This window comes from Balaenoptera musculus, chromosome 7 (genome assembly GCF_009873245.2).
Source record: "Balaenoptera musculus isolate JJ_BM4_2016_0621 chromosome 7, mBalMus1.pri.v3, whole genome shotgun sequence".
Taxonomy (NCBI): domain Eukaryota; kingdom Metazoa; phylum Chordata; class Mammalia; order Artiodactyla; family Balaenopteridae; genus Balaenoptera; species Balaenoptera musculus.
This window is the reverse complement of record NC_045791.1, coordinates 60,457,720-60,475,752: the sequence shown is the minus strand read 5'-3', so window position 1 is coordinate 60,475,752 and position 18,033 is coordinate 60,457,720. Positions and strand designations below refer to the sequence as shown.

Genomic DNA, 18,033 nt, shown 5'->3' with positions numbered 1-18,033 from the left:
CTCAGAAAATTGCTCTTTCTAAAATTATTTTTCCTATCCCCTTAAATGTTTTCTTTCCAAGCGCTCTCCCTTTCAGAACCCAGAACTTTGGCTATGTTTGCATTATTTTCGCAAGATGCCCTACATCAGGGGAACCGATGACATGTTTTAGTTTTGAAAACTTAAATAAGCACGGAAGAGAAATCCAGAGGAGCAGGAGCCCCCCCATCCAAGAGCCCTTTAGATCCGCGGCGAGGCTGCGATGCCTTCAGCGCTGCTGGCCTTCCCGGCTCCGCCAAAAACGCCGAGGCTGCTTGGTGTGGTCTTGGAGCCGAGGGCAGGTCAAAGAAGAAAAACAAATAGTTGTTCTGACCATCTCCAAGAAGAGAGTTTCACTCTGGCTTGACTAATATTTGAAAGATCCGCCCTGCCGCGCCGCTGAGCATCCCGGCTTTGGGACCTCTGCGGTTGCCAAGAATTTTTTCAGGGACCGGGACCCCGAGGCCGAGGACTGCGAGGACCCCCTGGTCCGGACGGAGTCTCCTCTCCCTCGCGGTGCGCGCACGCCTGGAAAGGCGGGATTTAAAGGCGGCGATGCTGCGGGAGACTCCGCAGTGTCAACGAGCCCCCAAACGGTCCCGCCTCATTCGCCCCAGGGTGTGTGCCTCGCAAGTCCGTGCCTGGTGAACCGTCGCCAGCTTCGGCGCACGGGAGAGGCGTTGGCGGGTCCGACCCCGGGAGTCCGCGGCCAGGCCGGACGCCGGGAGGCTGCCGGGCCAGGCCCGAGCGCAGCGCGGGCCGGGCGCGCCCCGCGGGCTCCGGGCACACGCCCCTCACCTGGGCGAGGCAGGGCGCGCAGGCGCTCAGTGCCCGGGTCGCGGCGGGAGCTTCAGCCCCGCGCCCGCCCGAGTTGGACAGTTCCGGGGGCCGCGCCGAGCTGTCGCCGGCGCCGCAGCCGCCGCCGCCGCCGCCGCCACCACCGCCGCCACCACCCGGGCTGCCGCAGACCGCGGGAGAGCGTCTGCGCGAAGCCCCAGCGCAGCCCCGGCGGGACCGCCGCCGCCGCGCGAACGCGAGCAACAGCTTCCCGGCTGGAGGAGCCACTGCCCCACGCGCCGGCGGCCCGCGCGCCGAGGTAAGCTCCGGGTGCCCAGCCCAGCCCGACCCGGCCCGGCGCCCCTGGAACGGGCGCCTCCTTCCCGCGGGCCCCCGTCCGCCTCCACGGGGCGAGCCGCACCTGGGCGCGCTGCCCGAGGGAAGGGCCGCCGGGAGCCCCCCTCCCGATAGAGTTTGCACTTTGTCCCGCGGTCCCACTTGTAGAGGAGGACTCCCGGCCGCCGCTTGCCCGGCCTGTGGGCTGAGGCTCCCTTGAGCCGCTGGAGTTAGGACTAGGTCGTGGAAGCCAGAGGAGTGGAGGCGTCCCCAGTGTGGGCTCCCGGGCTCCGAGTCTCCCAAACGGAGGAGAGGATGGAGAAAGGCAGAGGACGAGGACAGCACCCGTCTGTGGTTAGCCGCAGTGCCTCCGCCACCTGGGCTGGGACGTTTGGGGCTGGACGTCTCTCCCTTCAATACAGGGAAATGGGTAGTTTGGGGGCAGAGGAGTGGGAGGAAGATAGCAATCGAAGCTTGGGATCCCGAGAGAGTTCTACAGCTGAATGAAGGTGAAATGGGGGCGGTGAGACAGAGAGAAGGTCCCCAAAGTTTGCACTTGCTGGGAGCTCTGGGGGTTGGGTGGGAGGCTCGGTTACTAAGCGCTGGGTGAAGGTGTCATCGCGGGATGGGAGGACACTGTGGGACTGCGGAAGGGAGAAGGAGAAGGGGAGGGGAGGACCATCTGCTTCGCCACTGTTATTTGCGGGGGCCCTTGGGGAGAAGGGAGCGCTGGCAGGACGATGTTTCCCCGAATGCTTTCACAGCCTCTAAAGGACATACAGTTTTTATGGTGACCCTTGGGGGAGGGGGGGGGATGCTGTGGTCCTTTAAGGAAAATAAATCGCCTTCTAGCCCCCTACCCCCACGAGTACAAAATAAACACAGTTTTGGAACGCTCTTAAAAGTTCTTGCATTAGGGAAAGCCATCTTCATTTTCATGCAGAGATGTGGTTTGCAGTTCCCTTTGGTTTTGCTTTGCTCAAGAGCATCACACCAAGGTGAATGCAAACTTTGTTAAGATGTAGTAAAAGATGCTCAAACAGAAGAAATAAGACATTTGTGTTACAGGGCCCAGCCTAAAGCTTAGAAACTGGCAGCTTCAGAACAGTGCATGAAGCTGTAAAAAAATGATTTGTCAAATTAAAAAGAAGGCTTTTCACAAAGTCAGTAAGCTATGTCTTAGATAAAGTTAAAGGTTTTGGCTGGAAAGAGCGCCCTTAAATATTTCAGGGCCCCATTTCTCGGGTTTCCAGAGTCCTTTCATCTTATTTTGATGCCATATGTGCAATGAGTATATGTGCCACCCCTTGCCTGTAATAGATAAACACCCTTAGAATGCAAATACGCATTGCAAGTTCTGTTGTTATGTGAGGTTTTTAAGGAGGAAAAAATGTTTATTTGGGCAAAGTGTTGGTTGTAGTTCAAATTTTATATTCCCATAAATCAAGTATTTGTAGATATATAATTTACACTCCTACTCATTTCCAAAAGTGATTGGAGGAAGCTTGGAATGAAAACCACAAATCAAATAGCTATTCTTGTAGATCTCCTTGACCTCTCTTGTATGCACGTGTAGTAAAATACTTTTGAGAAGGTGAATTCTCCTCACAAAGGAGAAATTACTGTCCTCTGTGGAATCATCCTAGTGATATAAATGTTTTGCAGTACAATTCTTTATGTACTTCATTTGCATTGTATTATTTTACATTACGTAATGATCTCTTTAAATAAATTTAATAACCACTAAATAGCATCTCCATTAAAGAAAATAATGTTGATATTTTATAGCATTTTACCAATATACAGAGTCACATAGCAAAAAGAAAAAAGAGAATAGTGAACTCAATGTATCCTTGAACTGAGGCAGAAAGGAAACCAAGGGAGGTATCTCTTTTACAGTCAAACCAGAGAAGGAACTGTCATTAGTACTTGTCACCCAAACATGGCCAATTAGTGAGACCTGTCAGCAGTTGGAGGGTAACTTTACAAAGTGCAACTATTGTGTGAGGATCTAACAAAGTATATCAGGTGTTCTCAGCATTCTTTTTATCAGGCTGGTGACCTGGCTCATAGAAAAGAAAACCAAAAAGTCCTGCAAAACGAACACAATTCCAAAAGGTGAAATATCTACATAGATAATGCTGTGTGGAGCTCCCACCATGGAAGAGACAAGAATCTTAAATCCTTTGACTGCCTCCCCCGCTTTAGATTTTTTCCTTCCAGCTGAGTTTGAAGATATCATTGCTTAATTTTTAACAGGAACAATTTATATTAAAAAAAATCCGAACAATGAGTTTACTTCTCACAGGAGCAACTGCTTTATTTGCGAAAATCTTTGTTCACAGAAATAAAGAGCAAAATTGGCTTTCTGCTGTGCCTATAAAATCCTGTGTCTTCGAAGATCTAAAGGACAACGAGCGTTTGTCCCAGTTTCCCCCTGCCTTTTATTTGCTTCTGGGTCTTTATTGTGACCCCTCCTCTCCTACCCCACCATTTCACTGTATTTTACCACCTCCCTGACTGCTGTCTCTGTTCTCCCTGTGTCTCAATATGGTCTTTGTATCCTCCCTTTTCTTTTTTCGTCTTCTTTTTTTATTCTGCAGATTTTTCTTGATCTTCGTTGCTGTATAGATGACCTCCTTTTTGCTCTTTTGCATGTGACTTTTTATTCAGTGGTGTCCTCTTATTAGTGCTAGATTATTTCCACTTGCCTAAATTTCATATTGACATTTGAACCACCTACGCGATGGCTTTATAGTACTCTCAGGTGCTTCAAATCTAACAGGTCTAGACTCTAATCAACATCTTTCTCCTTGCATGAACAAAGGTGACTCTGTCAATTTCTGTATTTCACACAATCACCCAGAATCTTTCCAATATATTTGCTTCCCACACATAATTCACAGACAAATCCTATGGACTCCATCTGCACAATGCCTCACCATGCTGGCTTCTCTACCTTTTTATTGCCACGGTGACTGTCTTTGTTCAGACTCTTCTTATCTCTTTCTAGAGACTACCATGATGTCTTCCTGACTAGTTTACCATCTCCAGCCTCTCTCATTTTCAATCTGTTTTACACTTGGTGTGCGGAATAAGCTCCTTAATGCAGAGCCAAGCTCAGTCACTGGCTAAGAAACTTTTTCCCAGTGCCCTACCTAATGACATATAAACCTCTCCTCTGACATTTCAGACCCTTTGCAGTCCAGCCCCAAAGTAGCTCTACATTGTTTACTTGGATCTCATAGATTCATTCATTCATTTATTATTCATTCGTTGATTTATTAATTTATTCAATGGATATTGGAGTACCTACCACATGCCAAGCACAGCTTTAGCAAATAATTTTAGAAGCACCTTGTGTATTGGCTCAGTGATATGCTTCAAATTTTATTTTTCAGTGGTGGAATCTGCTGTTAAAATATAATCTTATGTGGTTGAAATGGGGCCCCGGTCATCCCATTCGCCTCCCTTCCCTACCCTTAGTCTCTAAGGCATCATCACACAGAGTCATGAGTCTACTTGAAGTAATTTGAGAACCACTGCTCTAGGGTGAAGGCAGTGCTCCCTCAATACAAAGCAGTCTTCTGAGTTCTGCATCTTTGCTTGTGCTGTTTCTCTGCCTGGAACAGACCTTCCCGCTTTCCCATGACTGTTTCCACCTGTCAGAGAGTCAGTGAAATTGCTGCATCCTTCCTGATCTCCCTCTAAACTTCAGCTTCTACTCTTCCAAACCTGGTTGCATTTTGCTTGACCTCCCCTTGGAGCACAAGTCATGGTCTTCCTCATGTATATGTGCTTTTGGGCCAACCATGCCTAGCTTCAGGCCTTCATTTCCTGAAAAACCCAGCTCAGGGCCTGGCTTCTCATAGGGCCGCCACAAATAATTTAATTAGGCAGATTGACGTCTACTTAGTTCTTTAGTCCCACCTTCTGCCTGTAATAGTTGTTTGTTTTTTTTTACCCCTCAGTTTGGTTCTTATAGCAGAGCCAGTGCTTGGCAAACTTGAATACGCATCTAAATCATGCGGGGATCTAATTAAAATGCAGATTCTGGTTCGGCAGATCTGGCACAGGCCAGAGAGACTGCATTTCTAACACGTTCCCAGGTGATGTTGTCAGAGCGATCCTCAAACTACTTTGAGTAGCAAGGTAGTAGGTGACGGTTCCCAGGCTTGGGAGTTTCTGGCAACTCCTGCCTCTCTGCCAGGTGATTTTCCTACAGTTAGTGTTTGCTTCTATGTTACATTATTTTGAAAGTACTTTAGGCCTCACCATGCTTCCCAAAGCTGAATGGAAGGTGCCATTATTCCCTTGTAGTTTCCTTTTATTTTGTTGATAAAGTATTATGATGGTCAGTTCTCCCCATTTTATTTTTTCCTGGCCAGTTCTTTTGCTTTATTACGTTTCCTCTCATTTTCCCGTTATTTTCAGATTGTGCCTGTTCTCCTTTCTCAGTCTGCTACAGTTTTTTTCTTTGCCTTGCTCTCTCTGGTTCTTGAAATTCTCTTTGGATGCCTTGGCTGACTCCCTGCCCCAACTGTTTTCCTACTGCTTCCAAATTTTTTTCTGTGAAAGGAGCACTGAAACAGGGTGCGGGAGACTCCAGCTCTCGTTCTGCCTTTACTGCTCGTATGAGACGTTGGGCAAAGCTGTTTCTTTTCTGGACTCCTCACTTGTGGATGGAAGGTGTGGGTTACACAGCTTCCTGGGTCTGCTTCAGCACCAGATACCATGTGGGATCCTCACATGGGGCAGAAGGAGCAGGGTGGGGCAGGAAACAAGGATATTCTGATGATGCTGGTGTTGGTACGTGCTCCCATCTAGTGTTTCTGTTCCAAATAAACAATTTGAACTTGTGTTGTTCTCTCCCTGCTCAGAGAGACTCATATTTCTTAAGAAAATAACTATTCCTTGGCATTCGCCAATCCAGTTGTTTTCAACCATGGATTCACACTAAAATCATGTCAGCAGTCTTTGAAAAAAAATAGTGGCATTCTTAGCCCATCTCATGGGAATGATTTACTTTATCAGTATTTTTTTAGATCTCCCCAAGTGATTGCAATCTGCAGCCTGGGTGGAGAACTACAGGATCTGATCCGTGAAGGCAGTGTGGAGTGGTGCTCAAGAACATAACATTGTGCTGAGTCAAACCCTGGCTTTGTTCCTCACCAGCTTTGAGAGCTGAGGAGATTACTTAACATCTTAGGGCCTTGATTTCTTGATCTGTGAAGTGGGTTGACTTGGTTGTTATGAGGAATATGTGAGAGCCAGAGGTGTAGTACTGTGCGCCTTGTGGTCGTTTATCATGACAGTTATTCTGTTACATTTTACATCCGTTGAATCACTAAAGGGTCATCTTGCCTTGGCAGTTAACACTCTCACTCCCTGTTCAGCTTTAAGATTTTCAGCACAGTATAATCACTTTGAAAGGAAATTTATGAACATATTTTTCAGAAGTCAGTGGGAAAAATACAGAAGGCGTATATATTAATAAAAACCAATCCCTCTCTTATTTTTGATCCATCTGGTGCCACATCAACTCTATGATCTCATAAATACCAGAGATGAATTAAAATACATATAAACTGTTACAAAAAGATGGCCAGGCTTTTATACCTACTTCATGAAAAATGACTTAGCTCTTTCCTAAAGACAGTTCTATCATCAACAAATAGAAAGGATTGAAATTCATGAGTCTAAGGGAGCATTTTATTTTGGAAATAAATATGAATGTGCTAAGCATTTACATTTCTCAGTTTATAATGGGAAATGAATTTAAAATAAAAAAAGCATACACAGAGAGATCCTTTCCTATGCAGGCTAAAGCTAGTCAACTTTTTCTTCTCCTTTTGGCTGAGATTCTGGAATAGCTATTATGCTGTTATGCTATCAGCAAGTCAAAGATTGGATGAATGAACATAACCAATATTAACTGAGAACCCACATCCCCCCTTTTTCTGGACACATCTGATAATAAATAAAAGAGGTGTTCAATAATTCCAGTGGGCCTGGCGTAGGGAACCAATTGTGAATATCAGGGGCTGTTACGCTGATGGACTTTGCGACGGAAGGAGCTGCGGATGGGTACTATTTCTCATCTTTTTCGCTTGGAATAAAATGTTTTATTTCTGCATTATTTACTTTTTGATCAGGAAGAGTATTTTTCAGTTAAGTCTTCACTAATGTTTATTTTCCATATTGTTATTGTACTTTTAAAAATAACACAATTAAGAAGATACTATGAAATTTTAAAAAGAACTTTTGAGCTACACTAGGGAAAGGCCCATTGTGAGAGATGATTAGCTAATTCTTTAAAATCTTTGCTTTAATATACTCATGTTAAAATTATGTAAAATTCTATAGAGAGCTGTGATTTTTGGTATGTATTAGTTAAAGTGGTTGGTCTGATGGTTAGCCTATTATGTATGATATTCAGAGTCTAGAGGCCGGGACTCTTGGTCAGCTTATACTGTTCATGAATCAGAGTTCAGATTTTAATTCATCTCAGGCTTAATAGATTGCTATTTCTGTGAAATATTAGTTAGGGATATGGAAATGACTACTGTTCAGTCGAAGTAAGTCACTGTGTCTTTAGGGTTAAAAGGGATTTTTGTGCAATATCCTCTTAGATAAATTAGAAAAGTGAGACCCATAGAATCTAGGATATTTAAAATCTGAGCCCAGGAAAGTTAAACATTAAAAATAAGGGTAGAAAACTTCTGATATTAACACTAGAATTTAAACTTCACATAGAAATTGGGTGGACTCTGTGATGTCCTTCAATTTAATAATTTAAGAGGTGGAAAAACTTTCCCTCACAGACTTGGGGCGAGGTATTACCTTATATGTCATGAAATTTATGATGCTGAGAATAAGAATGGCATAAAATGCTATTGTTTGTGTATAAATAAACATTCCTGTGTATAAGCACAGGCATTTTGATTTTATATATATGACATATTTTTACTTCAACCAATTGGTCACTGTACATGATCTTAAATAATATCTGGAGATGCTAATGATTAAATGCATCTCATTTCCTGCATGTGTTGCAATATTGAAGATGGGAAATTGTATAGCCTAGTGGTTGAGTTCAGGCTCTGGTGTCTTTGTGGATGCAAATTCCAGCTCCTCCATGCATTAGCTGTGTGACTTTGACCAAGTTAATCAACCTCTCTCTGCCTTAGTTTCCCAAGTCTAAGAGACAGTGAGAGAAACTTTAATGGGATTGTTGTCAGGTTAAATGAGATAATACACATAACATACTTAGCAAAGTTCTTGGCTACAAAACTACATGAAGTCCTACAGTGCTCATAAAGGTAGCCATTATTATAATTAATAATTAATATCAAATAATAATTAATATCACATACCTCATAGATACACTGATTTCTTTGCCAAGAGAATTTTGCAACTCTGATTTTTGAGCCTTCTGTTTGAACCTTTCTTCTTATTTTTAAACCATATATATCTTCGTTTACTTGTTTACCTTTCCTTGTTAACTTTAGGAGAACAATGAAATGGAAAGGAGAATAGAGGTGGAATTGTAAGCACTATAAGAACTCTTGAAAACGTGTAACCACATGAAGCGTGGGCAAATTTTTAATAGCAAAATATATAACCTGGGCTTTGAATTTTTGGAAAGACCAAGTGGTTCAAAGCGTAGCTTCTGCATAAATGTGCTTTGTGAACTCTGTACGCATGTGTAAACCTGGAATGTTTGGAAGTGACCCAAATCAGAGTGCAATCCAGGTATAGGAGCCAGCTTATTTAACCAGGGTCTGTGTAACCAGGGCCGACTCATTCAAGGACAGTCTCTTCTCAGGCACCTGAGTCATAGTTGAATAGTCACCTGGATCCTCCTGGGTTCGCAGGCATTTATTTTAACACCTGAATTGGATTCTCTGTGTTGGAATTTAGACAACAAATTAATTAGCAAGAAAAAGACCTAATTGGTGAACTACATATAGGATTACGAAAGAGTTTAAGTCCATATATACCTAATTACTACATGTATGGTCCTCAGTGGTCAGTCTCACTTGCACAACGATGTAAGTGTCTAAACTCAGTATAGAAGGTAAAATCTTAGTCTTGTTCCTCTTTTGCATAGCCTTCTCCTTGTGTCCCCTACATGTGGCCACCAGGCTGGTCCTAAGACCTCTCTCATACAGTTCTGTATTTGTGAAAGAATCCCTGGAGAGCTTGCAAAAAATGCAGGTTCCTGGAATTCATCCTTGAAGTTTCTGACTCAGCAGTCTGAGGTAGGATCCAGGAATCCAAATTTTTTATATTGAAGTATAGTTGATTTACAATGTTGTATTAGTTTCAAGTGTACAGCAAAGTGATATATATATATATATATATATATATATACACGTGTATATATATATATATATTCTCTTTCAGATTCTTTTACAAGATATTGAGTATTATTCCCTGTGTTATACAGTTGATCCTTGTTGTTTACCTATTTTATACAATATATAGTAGTGTATATATGTTAATCCCAAACTCCAGGAATCTAAATCTTTTACCTAAAGATTTTATAAGAATCACAGTTGATTCACAGACCACACTTGGAAATAGTACTAGTTTTGTAGAGTAGCACTAGTTTCAACCTGGGATGCATATCAGAATTACTGTGGTTCTGAGTAAAGTCCAGTGAAATATGCACAGCTCTGTCCCTCCATGCTGCATTAACCACTGCTCTGAGCCATCCACATGGAGTCTGTCATGTGTGAATTCTAGAGAACCAGACTGTGTCCTCTCACTGACTACCCACTGGCCTTTACCCACAGGTTTTCGTCCACTGTGATTCTCCATGATAACGTGGACCACTGGCCACTGCCTCAGTATCCCTGTGAGCTCACTTGTAATATTCAATTTCCAGGGCCCAAATCTCACCCTACAAAATCTAAAAGGAAATTGTGGGAGGTAAGGTCTTGGAGCCAGAATTTCCCCCTGGTTCCTCAGATGATGATTATGCCTTGATGGAGTTCTCTAGCCACTGATCTATGGCGCTTCAGACAACCCCAGTATTTCTGCTAACCACCTCGACTGCAGTGGTCATGTGGCTGGTACAGAGACCACCATGACTACTGAATATCAGCAGTGTCTCTCCCCTCCCACATCTCCAGGCCTCTCCCTTTCTACCTCCAGGGAACAGCCACTTCTCCTGTCCTGTGGTTTTCTGGTGGGAAACACAGGCTCCTTGCTCTCTGGTCTCTTCTTGTCTTCCCGTTTCCACAGCTGCCAAGTAGAGGCCCAAATGACTATGCCAAATGTGTAGATGTGATGGCACGCATTCAAACTGCTGCTGTCCTGGCAGAGGGACCCCTGTAAGCCCTTTCAAATCCTTGAAGTCTTTCTTGCCTCCCTGTATATAGCTTACATAAGCAAGGTTTAAATCTGTCGAGAATTTCACAGGTTCTCAGATCTATTGTCTTCCTCTTATATTGCATTGGAAAAGAAACAGTATAATGTACTCTTGGCTGGCATGGGGAAAAGGCAACCTGGTCTTTAGAATTATTTGACTTCTTGAGATCATGTTTCTGAGTTATCAAGAATTACAGCAAGAAAAATTGTTTATTGTGTATGGGTAACAGTTTTGAGTCTTCAGGGTGTGACTTCAATAGACCCATTTAAAAATGCAAATTATAGGATGTTTTAGTGTTGCTATATAAAATAATGAACAAAAGTGGCATCAAAAATGATTAGGTGTAATATTATGAACAACTCTATCATTGATTATTTTAAAAGCCAGCAATAGTGTTCTCTTGTTAAATAACCCATTTTTTTTTTCTTTGGAGAGAGAGAGGAGAGAGAGAGTTTTTTTTTTTTTTAATTAATTTATTTTTGGCTGTGTTGGGTCTTCGTTTCTGTGCGAGGGCTTTCTCTAGTTGCGGCAAGCGGGGGCCACTCTTCATCGCGGTGCGCGGCCCTCTCACTATCGCGGCCTCTCTTGTTGTGGAGCACAGGCTCCAGACGCGCAGGCTCAGTAGTTGTGGCGCACGGGCTTAGTTGCTCTGCGGCATGTGGGATCTTCCCAGACCAGGGCTCGAACCCGTGTCCCCTGCATTGGCAGGCAGATTCTCAACCACTGTGCCACCAGGGAAGCCCAAATAACCCATTTTTAATCTGTAAAACCTCAGAGAGTGATTGAGGGTAAGGTGGCATAAGAGTCGATGGTTTAACATCCCCTCATTGCAAGGTCAGGTTATGATGGAACCCTACGTCCAGCCTGACTCAGCCGTCTTAGGTGTCAACTTCTTTCCTCAACGATAAGGAAGGCTCACTGATAGCTGAAGGGAGCAAGGGTTTCTGAAGGTGAGTGATTGGCAAAAAGGTATACCTTCCTGGAAAATGATATCACCAATCAAATTAGATGGGAAAGGGAATTATGCATATAGGAGATAGCAATGTCAGACCTTATGGATCTCCTCCAGAGGTAATTACTGGTCCCATGGCAGTTTATTTTCTAACATTAGGGGAAAAAAATTAAAAGGCAACATCTGAACTGTTCCATCGGGCTAATAATGGTGGTTGTTGGAGAGTTCCTCCACAGGATGGATTTTTAATAGTCTCTAGGGCCTGTGCTTAGTTGGGAAGGTGGTACCACTCCTGAGGCCTCTCAGACTAGCCCACTTCTCTGTTTTTGTCAAGCCTTATTATGATACTAGGAGCATGATATTAGCACTGGTTGAAGCCCCTGTAAGCAGCCCAGCATGAAGAAAGGCACAAAGCAGAATCTCTGTGAGTCTCCCCACCCCCATGGCTGCTGTTTCTTAACCTCCTTTAGCAACAGGACGAGGCACGTGCCTCACCAGCTGGTGCCAGATTAGGTGGCTTTGAACAGACGTGGCAGCTGCCTGCAAACACTTGAAGGGATGACATGTGGACAAAGTAGATTTATTTTTCTGAAGTTCCAGCAGGCACGACCAGACTCAGTGGGCAGGATTGTAGGGAGGCAGATTTCAACTCAGTATGGGAAAGAACTTTCTAATGATTCAAACTGTCCAGCGATGGCCTTGAAGTTTCATGCTTGCTCCAGGTGACAGTATGTTATGGATGAGAGGACCAGCCACCAGAAACAACATAGAAGGAATTCTGGCACTGCGTGGAAGCTTGAATGGGTTGATCACTACAGTCAGTGCCCTTCTTCACACTGTTGATAAAGTAATTTGACTATAGGCAAAGGAGGGGAACATATAAGAAAAAAAGGTAGGAGAAAAGATGTTTCTAGACTTCTTAAAAGGTGAAAGAATAGTTACTTCATCTTTTTCCCCCAGACTTTTAAAGCACATTACATTTATTGAGAACCTACTATGTGCTAGAACATTATCTCATTTAAGAGTCAAAAGGCACAAATCCCTGTGTGTCCTTCTTTTTTTAAAAAAAATTTTTTTTAATCAGTCATCAATTTTATACACATCAGTGTGTACATGTCAATCCCAATCGCCCAATTCAGCACACCACCATCCCCACCCCACCGTGGTTTTCCCCCCTTGGTGTCCATACGTTTGTTCTCTACATCTGTGTCTCAACTTCTGCCCTGCAAGCCAGTTCATCTGTACCATTTTTCTAGGTTCCACATACATGCGTTAATATACGATATTTGTTTTTCTCTTTCTGACTTACTTCACTCTGTATGACAGTCTCTAGATCCATCCACGTCTCAACAAATGACTCAATTTTGTTTCTTTTTATGGCTGAGTAATATTCCATTGTATATATGTACCACATCTTCTTTATCCATTCGTCTGTCGATGGGCATTTAGGTTGCTTCCACGGCCTGGCTATTGTAAATAGTGCTGCAATGAATATTGGGGTGCATGTGTCTTTTTGAATTATGGTTTTCTCTGGGTATATGCCCAGTAGTGGGATTGCTGGATCATATGGTAATTCTATTTCTAGTTTTTTAAGGAGCCTCCATATTGTTCTCCATAGTGGCTGTATCAGTTTACATTCCCACCAACAGTGCAAGAGGGTTCCCTTTTCTCCACACCCTCTCCAGCATTTGTAGTTTGTAGATTTTTCTGATGATGCCCATTCTAACTGGTGTGTGGTGATACCTCATTGTAGTTTTGATTTGCATTTCTCTAATAATTAGTGATGTTGAGCATCTTTTCATGTGCTTCTTGGCCATCTGTATGTCTTCTTTGGAGAAATGTCTATTTAGGACTTCTGCCCATTTTTGGATTGGGTTGTTTGTTTCTTTAATATTGAGCTGAATGAGCTGTTTATATATTTTGGAGATTAATCCTTTGTCCGTTGATTCGTTTGCAAATATTTTCTCCCATTCTGAGGGTTGTCTTTTTGTCTTGTTTATGGTTTCCTTTGCTGTGCAAAAGCTTTGAAGTTTCATTAGGTCCCATTTGTTTATTTTTGTTTTTATTTCCATTACTTTAGGAGGTGGATCAAAAAAGATCTTGCTGTGATTTATGTCAAAGAGTGTTCTTCCTATGTTTTCCTCTAAGAGTTTTATAGTGTCCAGTCTTACATTTAGGTCTCGAGTCCATTTTGAGTTTATTTTTGTGTATGGTGTTAGGGAGTATTCTAATTTCATTCTTTTACATGTAGCTGTCCAGTTTTCCCAGCACCACTTATTGAAGAGACTGTCTTTTCTCCATTGTATATCTTTGCCTCCTTTGTCATAGATTAGTTGACCATAGGTGCATGGGTTTATCTCTGGGCTTTCTATCTTGTTCCATTGATCTATGTTTCTGTTTTTGTGCCAGTACCATATTGTCTTGATTACTTTAGCTTTGTAGTATAGTCTGAAGTCAGGGAGTCTGATTCCTCCAGCTCCATCTTTTTCCCTCAAGACTGCTTTGGCTATTCGGGGTCTTTTGTGTCTCCATACAAATTTTAAGATGATTTGTTCTAGTTCTGTAAAAAATGCCATTGGTAATTTGATAGTGATTGCACTGAATCTGTAGATTGCTTTGTGTAATATAGTCATTTTCACAATATTGATTCTTCCAATCCAAGAACATGGTATATCTCTCCATCTGTTGGTATCATCTTTAATTTCTTTCATCAGTGTCTTATAGTTTTCTGCATACAGCATTTCCTCTAAGATCAGGAACGAGACAAGGATGTCCACTCTCACCACTATTATTCAACATAGTTTTGGAAGTCCTAGCCACGGCAATCAGAGAAGAAAAAGAAATAAAAGGAATACAAATTGGAAAAGAAGAAGTAAAACTGTCACTGTTTGCAGATGACATGATACTATACATAGAGAATCCAAAAAGTGCCACCAGAAAACTACTAGAGCTAATCAATGAATTTGGTAAAGTTGCAGGATACAAAATTAATGCACAGAAATCTCTTATATTCCTATACACTAATGATGAAAAATCTGAAAGATAAATTATGGAAACACTTCCATTTACCATTGCAACAAAAAGAATAAAATACCTAGGAATAAACCTACCTAGGGAGACAAAAGACCTGTGTGTCCTTCTTAGCCAGAATTCTGCAGTTGTTTTCCTGCCCCTCACATGAGGATCAAGCCCTGTGGTCATCATCAGTGACTTCCCACAGGCTACCCTGAGTACCCATCATACCTGAGCTAAACTCCTTTATAGTCTTTTCATGTTCCCATATCACTTTTTCTGTGTTTCTCTCATGGTGCTTGCGATATTAGATTATAATGACCAGTTTGTATTGATTGTATTGATTTTTTTTCTCACTAGACTGTAAGCGCTTTGAGAGCAGACCCCTAGACTTATTCATCAAGTTAATGACTATTTGAGTCTCTGAAAATAGTAAATTCTAGTGTTTGTTGATTGAGTATTTGATTACTCCTCTCATTTCATCTCTCTCCCAAAAGAAATACCTAGGATGACTTTTATCCTCAAGTTAAGGACCTAAAAGGAAAAATACCAGAATACTCTTTCTTCTCCTGACCCTGCCTTTCCAGTCCTAACCACATCCTAATTACCTATCCCATTCATTCTATTTCAGGGGAAGGGCAGAAGGTACTAAAGAGAATGAGGCAGGAAAAAAAAAATTAGAGAAGGGAAAAATCACCTCCTGTGTAACTCCTTCTTCAACTTGACTAGATGTATTGCCTTCAGCAGCACTAGTGGTAAGATGAGGAGAAAATCCTGCTTCTGCTGTTAACTAGCTATGTGACCCAGAACTAGTCCTGTGACCACCTTTCTGTTTCTTCTCAGTAAAATGAAGAGTTTGTCCAGGCAATTTTCAGGGGCTCATTCTGGTCTGATATACTGTAATTCATAATCTCTTTTCCCTTCCAAGGTTTTGTGAAGTCCTTTTCCTCTACGCAGTATTCTCCTGGATAACCAAAAATCCAGAATGATGTTGATGAGAAACAATTTTGAGACATGACATTGGAATAAAACTGTGTTTGTGATCTGACACATCCAGATTGAGTTCCTGCCATATGGCCTTGGGCAAACTATAAGCATCTCCAAGCTGAAGATTCATCTCCTGTAAAATGGGCATGCTATTCTCCATCTCATAGGATTGCAAGGACTCAGTGAGATAATGGATATCAAGTACCTATCCTGTACCAGAAACATAATGAACACTTGAAAAATGATAACTGCTCTTATTTGGAAATTGTCTCCCCTCTCTCTTTCCTCTTCTATCCAACCCTTGAAAGATACCCACTCACAAGTCCTAAAGAAGTTGTCTTGGCTTGGGTTTTTTCGTGCTCCTCAACATCATGTCTCTTCCATCTAGAATTAGTAGAGGACAGTCAAGGTCCCTTCCTGCTGAGGCATCCTGCTCCTACATGTATAATGGCCAAACAAGTAACCCATTTCACAGTGATTGGGAATATATTTATTTTAACATTTGCATAGAAGACATGAATGTTGCTGAGGAGACACTGGAAGTAAATGTGGGGTCAGCTATCTTAATATCATATATAATATCACACCCAGATCGAGATTCTTTTATTTGAAAAAGCTTTGACTGAGCAACAGTGACACAGCAGCTCCTGAGCCTGACAATAAAGAGACACCTTATAAAAATTTATGAAGTTCAGGCTGTAAAAAACAAACTGCACATACCGAGTAGTAGCATTTCTTATTAAAATAATTTTATCTTTAAGTTCGTTGCCTCCACATCATATATAATAGAAGCTCGTGCCGTGGCTAGAGACCTCAACAGCCTGTAAACTTTTATATGGGCTTTTGAAAAGGGATGATAGTTTTACGAGATATGATTTTCTCATCTCACCAAATTAAATTATTTGAGATAGCATCCCTGGATGTAAAATTTCCATCCTGAGTAAATCTGTACCTCAGAGACTCTGTGCAGCCTGCTAGCAGAGTGAAAATGGAGCGTAATAAATCTGCCCTGAGCCCATTTCTCTCCACACAGCTCCATAATTCATTCTTTGCTTGGTACCCATGATCACTTTTTCACGGCTAATCAGTCTGTATCCAGGTTGGCTCCTCTCAAGTGCAATAATACCTCCTTCTTGGTCCAGATCTTACCTCTTGGCATGCTGTACCACTTATGGGTTTCTTTCTAGAGTTGTGTACCATCATGGACCCTGGATCCAAGATGTTCTTAATCACACAGCAAGCAATTACTCTGGTTATAGGGTGGCCTATCTGTTGCAGTATACTTCAAAAGAGATATTCTGTTTAAAATGGATTAAAATAGATAACAGCATCTCTGGAGGACACCCGTAGACCTGAGTATTTCACTTATTCTTTCCTGAGTCTTTTCTGAGGGGACAGAGGTGAGGTGACCTGCCACGAAAGCCACAAATTTCTTCATTCCAGTCCCTTCCACTTCACCCATGAGGAGCGCCTCTCCATTGCTCCCATGGTGTTTATCTCTTTCCTCCTTTGCAACATTGTGTTGGATCAATGGCACCACCACCAACTGCTGCCGCAAAACCAAGAGTGGATGTAGGTGACTTTTAAGGAGCTTGGGAAAAAACAAAGAGTGTAGGAAAATTTCATCCAAGGTGGAATAGAGGCAATCAGACTGAACTGGGAGTTAAACACATCATTTCCAGTCCTGTTTCCACCCTTAATTATTTTTGTGATATTGGCTAAGGAGTTTATTTTTTTACTAGCCCTCACTTTTGTCGTGTAAGACAAGCAGGTAGCAATGGTACCTTTTAGGAGAGAAAATTCTATAAATTATGAATTATACAGACATGGAAAATTGTCTCTTCCTCTCTACAGTTTAACAGCTTAGTGTCATGAGACTACGTTAATGGAACCTGGAACTTTGGAACAAGAGTTATCAAGAGGATTGTGCCACCCTGCAGGGTGCAGGCCAGAGGCCACTCAGCAATAACTTTGTGTAGAAGGCTGGTTTAACAGCTGTAGCCTGGTCAAAGGGCAGGCATCTAGAGCAGCAGCTCGATGGAGAATACAAGAAGGGAATGGCTTGGTGGAACAGGAATCTGACAGAATCAACAGCATCCAGTTTGTTGGTTTCTAGGGAAGGGTTATCTTCATGTCCTTCAATGATTTGAAAGACTGTTAATCGAGGAGCTCCTTAAACTTTTTTTTCAGAATGCTTTCACCTAAATTTATTCATTCACCTTCTCTTCGACTCCTGAATTTGCTAAGAGCCTCTATTTCTTTTTTTTTCAGTTACAAACATACATATTTTTTCCAGATTACTTTCCATTATAGGTTATTATAAGATACTGAATATTGTTCCCTGCATTATATAGTAAATCCTTGTAGCTTATCTATCTCTTGCCTAGTTTTATAGAGGAGGAAACTGAAGCCCTGAGAAAAGTGCCAAGTGGCCCGGCCCAGTAGTGGCAGAGCAGGACCGGGGTCTCACCGAGGACAGTGGGCTCCCAGCTGCTCTATGCTGGGCCATGGACCAGTTTCCAGCATCACTTGGAAACTCGTTAGAGATGCAGAAACTGAGGCCCCACCTCAG

General features: G+C 42.4%; 1 long non-coding RNA gene across 1 annotated transcript in view; it reads left to right on the top strand.

Annotated features, from left to right (window-relative positions):
- Window positions 1-954: 954 nt before the first annotated feature.
- Window positions 955-18,033, top strand: part of LOC118898433 — a 113,635-nt gene continuing 96,556 nt past the window's right edge. Inside the window, exon 1 of the long non-coding RNA XR_005020693.1 lies at window positions 955-1,114. This is a non-coding gene — a long non-coding RNA (uncharacterized LOC118898433). The remainder of the gene's footprint in view (window positions 1,115-18,033) is intronic.